Below are 6,317 nucleotides of genomic sequence, written 5' to 3'. Positions count from 1 at the left end.
TTTTTTTTTTTTTTTTTCCCCTAAAATACTTATTTCTCCTGGACTCATGTGAAACAGTCTTAAGAAATGTCTTAGTTATGGAATTGGTGTGCCTAGCACAGGCCAGCACATGGATTATAAGAAATGTTGGAGTTAGAATCATTGCTTTATTTATATTGATCTTTTCCTTGTGTGTGTGTGTGTGCGCGCGTGCGTGCATGTGTGTCATTGTCCAGGTTATTATTAACATTTCCATTACTGATCTGTCATGACTCTAGAGACTCAGAAGCAGAGTCTTGTTTTTGCTATGTTTCTTTCTATCTACCCTGATGGGGAACCTCGGGATGATTTTACTAATCACAGTCAGTTCCCACTTGCACACTCCTATGAACTTTTTCCTCTGCATGCTGTCCTTCATAGATGCATGCTACTCTTCTGTCATTGCCCCCAAATTACTTGTAAATTTAGTTTCTGATGAGAAGGCCATTTCCTACAACGGCTGTGCTGCACAGTTATATTTTTTCTGCTCTTTGGTTGACACAGAATCTTTCCTCTTGGCTGCCATGGCATATGACAGGTACNGTGTGTGTGTGTGTGTGTGTGTGTGTGTGTGTGTGTGTGTGTGTGTGTGTGTGTGTCATTGTCCAGGTTATTATTAACATTTCCACTACTGATCTGTCATGACTCCAGAGTCGGAAGCACTTTAGATGATGGAGTTGGAGAATGGCACAGTGAAAACTGAGTTCTTTGTCCTGGGATTCAGTGACCATCCAGAACTTTAGAGTCTTCTTTTTCCTGTGTTTCTTTCTATCTACTCTGTTACCCTGATGGGGAACCTTGGGATGATTTTACTAATCACAGTCAGTTCCCACTTGCACACTCCTATGTACTTTTTCCTCTGCATGCTGTCCTTCATAGATGCATGCTACTCTTCTGTCATTGCCCCAAAATTACTTGTAAATTTGGTTTCTGATGAGAAAGCCATTTCCTACAATGGCTGTGCTGCAGTTATATTTTTTTTGCTCTTTGGTTGACACAGAATCTTTCCTCTTGGCTGCCATGGCATATGACAGGTACATAGCAATCTGTAATCCACTGCTTTATACAGTTATTATGTCTAAAAGGGTTTGTTGCCAGCTTGCAATTGGAGCATATTTGGGTGGCACGCTGAGTTCAATTATTCATACCAGTAACACTTTCCAGCTGTCTTTCTGCTCCAAAGAAATTAACCATTTCTTTTGTGATATCTCCCCACTCTTCTCTCTGTCCTGCACTGACACTTACGTGCATGACATTATTCTGGTGGTCTTTGCTAGTTTGGTGGAAGCTATCTGTCTTCTAGCAGTTCTTCTCTCTTATATGTGCATTGTAGCAGCTATTCTGAAAACAGGTTCTGCAGAGGGAAGAAAAAAAGGGTTTTCCACTTGTGCTTCCCACCTCATCGTGGTCACTATTTATCATGGTGCCCTCATCTTAATTTATTTGCGCCCCAGCACAGATCATGCACTGGATACTGACAAGGTGACCTCTGTGTTCTATACATTGTTTATACCTATGCTGAAACCCCTAATTTACAGCCTAAGGAACAAAGATGTTAAAAATGCCTTTAGAAAAATTATTAGCAGAAAATTGCTTGCTTAGGTTAGTATGAAATTGGGCATGTCAACCCTTTAACAATGTCTGTGCTTGACTGTTGGTTTTAACTGCTGGAGAAATCAATTTAATATGAATGTTTCCCAAATTTGTGAGTAATGAGGCTTCAACCACAGAGAAGGGCCAGAACCTAACACTGGAGGTGGGCTTGCTCACAACCCTTACATCATGTCTATGTCTTTCTTATCTTAAAGTTGAAATATTTAATATTTATTTCAGGGCAGTTTTGCCCTTCACTTAATCTCCTATATTTCATATTATTATTCTTTTTCTCTTTTCTAAACTTCTATCACTATTACTTCTGGTAACGGATAAGCTATTGACATACATTAATCACATTTTTGTGAAAGAAAATGAATGTGATCCACTTGGGACTCTTTATTAATTAATTTTGATCTCCACGTAAATATGCGCACATTTGAGTTTAGCTGTTCAAATGCCACTAAAGCTAAAAAGCATTTCTCAAATATTAACCCTTACACAATTTTTTCTGAATCACCCTTTTATTTTAGATGATAGCTCATATTCTAAATCTCATTAGAATCTTATGTGTGCTCCTTTTGGATTCACATCATTTTCTATCTTCCTTTGTAGTTATCTGTGCCTGTGTTCTGTTCCCCTACCAGAATTATTCATTGATTCTCATGCATTCTTTGGTCTCTTGGCTCTTTATCACAGTAGTTTCCCCAGTGTATATGCTGAGCAAATTTTTATGACATAAATATAAGTAAGTTTTCGATTGATCGTTCTTAGTTTAGACCATATACCTCTAATATGCAGAAACTATTTATTTCTGTTGTAGTTTTTTTGATTTATTGTCCAGAGTGGTACTCTATACAAAAGTGACTATTACAAGATATTGTCAAGTATAATAGTTTTTTTCCCCAAATCGTAAATATTCACTAAATTAAAATTGGCTCATAAAATATCTTATCAAAAATATATTGAGTCTGAAATATCTTGATTGGCAATGAAATGGTTAGCATTTCTGAGAGAACCTATGCTCTGGAGCCAGGCATGGAAGGTGGAATCTATCAATGGTGGGATGATAAGTTAGTTGGCTGTGGGGCATGATCCATAGAAAAGGTGTGGCTGGAAATTGTAAAAAAAAGTGTTACACCCAATGATGAGGTTGAGTGGTGGGAGCAAGGATAAGCTAGAGAAAAAGCCTTTTGATAGTAATAAAAAAACGTATTCTAGGTTGTAATTCTGGACTACATTCTTGTTCACTGCAGTGAAATATGTTTTTACAAGAAGCGATTTGTCTACAGACATCAGTGGTGAGGTCGGGCTCTGGCCAATGTGGGCTTTCAGTAGTGAAGACTGGAATGGCATCGTGCGATTGAGTAGAACTAAGCACTTACACTGTATAGGAAATTTCCTTTGAAGAGTATGGGTTCACTAAAATAGGTGTATATTGATTCCTTTGTAGCTAATTGTGCTATTTCAGCTGATGCTCTTGGGATAGGGCCATGCAAAATCACATAAAATGAGGTGCTCTGGGATTATCTACATTCACTTCTTGGGAATGTAGGGTCTTGGATTCAGATTAATGGTATAGTTTGAGGTATCTGGCCTGAACATGGGAATGGAGTGGCTAGCAAGCTGCATCTATGCAGCTCTAACCAGGAGTGAAGACAGGGCTGGAAAAAATAAGTATTAAGATGGCTGTACACAGAGCTACAAATACGGCCTCAAGCTAGGATATGCAACTGGAGTCCAACTTACTAGGTGAGCAGGATCTAAATACGATAGAAGATGGGGCATGGAGATTCTGTTTCATGACATGAGACCATAAATCATGCCATTTTCTCTTTCAGTACCAGGGATTTAGCCCCTGATAGTTGGCTCACTATGACTTTAGAGACTTTCTCAACCTATCTCAGGCATTTATTTATATACACACACACACATATACATGTATACATACATACATACATATTTGCACACATACATACACACATATACTACAGATATAGATATATATACATGCCTACATATATACACAGAACATATACATATATATACACATGTACATACATACACTATAGATATGTAGATACGTATCCACAGATACACACACACATATAAACATATACATATCATGATAGTTGGCTCACTATGACTTTAGAGACTTTCTCAACCAATCTCAGGCATATATTTATATATACACACACACATATACAGGTATACATACATACATGCATATTTGCACACATACATACACACATATACTACAGATATAGATATATAATACATGCCTACATATATACACAGAACATATACATATATACACATGTACATACATACATTATAGATATGTAGATACATATCTACATATATACACACATATAAACATATACATACGAACACACATACACACACCCATACACACACATACAGTATAGATATAGGCATGTATATACAATCTTAAAATGTATATATTAAACTGTGGTAAAGAGATGAGTAAACAGAGAATGACACCATTAACTAAGCTGACTAAGATCTCAGAGCTAGCAAGTCAATCACAGTATACAGATTTGAACCCATGCCTGTCTCACTTCAAAGTACAAGCTCTTATCTTAAACTTTCTCTTATCTTTTTATCATTTTCCAAAAATGAAAACAAAGCAAGCACAAACAAATAATGGATTGCTGGTAATATGTAAAGACTATTGAATCAGTGCCTTTAAAGAAAAACATGAGAAAAAAATAATTAAGGATTTTTTTCCTTATACATGTATGTGAAAAATGGGCGGTGAATCCAATTTCATATAACATGGGTTCTTTAGTTTTTATAGCTATGAATGTATCTAATAGGTTTTTAATCAGGTACACTGAATCGGGAAGAGATTTGGCAGTGATTGAGAGGTTCTGATTCGTAATATATTCTATGAACATCAAATATGTTATTAGAAGTTATAGAGAGCAATAAATAATTCAAAAATAGTAAATAAAAAAAGCTGTGTTCAATAAGTAATGCATGAAAAATATCCTGCTGAAAATTATGTGTTGTAAATGAGTTGTTTTATTCCTAGGATATTCTGAAGTAATGATATGTAAAATTTTAAAAGAAACTGTAAATGAAAACCTTGTATAACCCATTTCTCTCTTATACCTTGACCAGAAAAGAGTGCCTCCTTATTCTTTTCATGACAACAATCTAAAATAAAATGAATATTCTTGAGAACCTGAAACTTTTCCTAACTGCTTTAGTTGCTAATGTGATTACAGTGAGAACATCATATGCAATTAATGTAATTCAATTATTGGAATCTATTACAGGATTACAAAATATCCAATTACTCAGTGCTGACATTAGCACTCTGAACACTTTGTTTACAATAGAGCTCCAGTTTATTTTACAGATATGCAGAGAAAAAATACATAAATTATAAATGAAATAGTAAAATACTACTTGTGTTTTTTTCACTGAACATATATTTGTGTGAATAACTGTTCTTCTACAACTTAACCTGTATCAATTGGGTACTGTTTTTATTTCAACTAACATTAAACATTAACATGATATGATTCTGTGAACTCATTGGGGAGATGGAAGTCTCTTTTCAGTGGCTCTGGAAGAAGGTCCAGGTCCTCCACCACCAACTCCTATTTGTGCAGCTGCTGTACAGTTGTCAATAGCATCATATCTTTACTCCAGAGTGCGAGCAAGTAGTGAAGTCCACAGCTGATGCTCAGATTGCCAGGTGCAATACAGAAGTCTGGAGCTGCTGATCCTGGGGACATATGCTGATGTAATGGGGCAGAATAAAGAGGAATAGAAGTTCCGAGAGGAGAATTTCTTTACATCAAATGATCTGTGTCCCTTATAACTTATTTCAGCCTAGGACAAAACTCAAGACGTGCAAACAGGCTTCATTTAAGGTGAACACCCTAAAATAAAATAAAAGGAAGGGAGTTATTTTTCTGGTAAATTTACAAAGGTTCATTTCTGCATCTATTTTGCAGTGGGTATTGATTTCTTTGTTGATTTTTTCAGTGGCGTGCTGAAGGCAAACGGTAACAAAACAGAAATAATGAGGAACAGGATAGTTAAGGGATTTTTTCTTTTTTCCTTTTTGTCTTTTTTCATGACTGGTAACAGGATCGCAACCCTTGGTGTCGTGCCTGCACCCGCTCAACCAGTGAGCGGACCGGTATCTATATGGGATCCCAACCCCCAGCAGGAGCACTGCTGCGCTCCCAAGTGCCGCACTCTACCGAGTGCGCCACCGGGCTGGCCCGTTAAGGGATTTTTTTAGTGGAATTTTGAGTCTAGGTCACGAGCTTCCTAATTTATTTTCTACATAATTACTTCTAAGTGTTACGTTGGCCATTGATACTGTGATACTAGTATATGGACATGACTCAAGACAGGCTAAATTTGATTCTCTAAAACTTTCTTCTGCCTGAGCAACTGTATTTATTAAACACAATTTTTATTAAATGGAAACATAAGGAGGGTATGTTGAATTGGTGCAGGAAGAGGATTTGCTATTACCCATAATATGTCACTGGGGCATAGTCATGAACAGAGAAGGGAGGTATAAAAAGACTGTCCTTGCAAAAGTAGATGAGCCGGGCTGGCCCGGTGGCGCACTGCTACAATGCGCCACTTGAGAGTGCGGCAGCGCTCCCACCGAGGGTTCGGATCCCACATACAGACCGGCCGCTCGCTGGCTG

This window comes from Galeopterus variegatus, unplaced genomic scaffold (assembly GCF_000696425.1).
Source record: "Galeopterus variegatus unplaced genomic scaffold, G_variegatus-3.0.2 Scaffold11796, whole genome shotgun sequence".
Lineage (NCBI taxonomy): Eukaryota > Metazoa > Chordata > Mammalia > Dermoptera > Cynocephalidae > Galeopterus > Galeopterus variegatus.
This window is presented reverse-complemented; position numbering follows the sequence as displayed.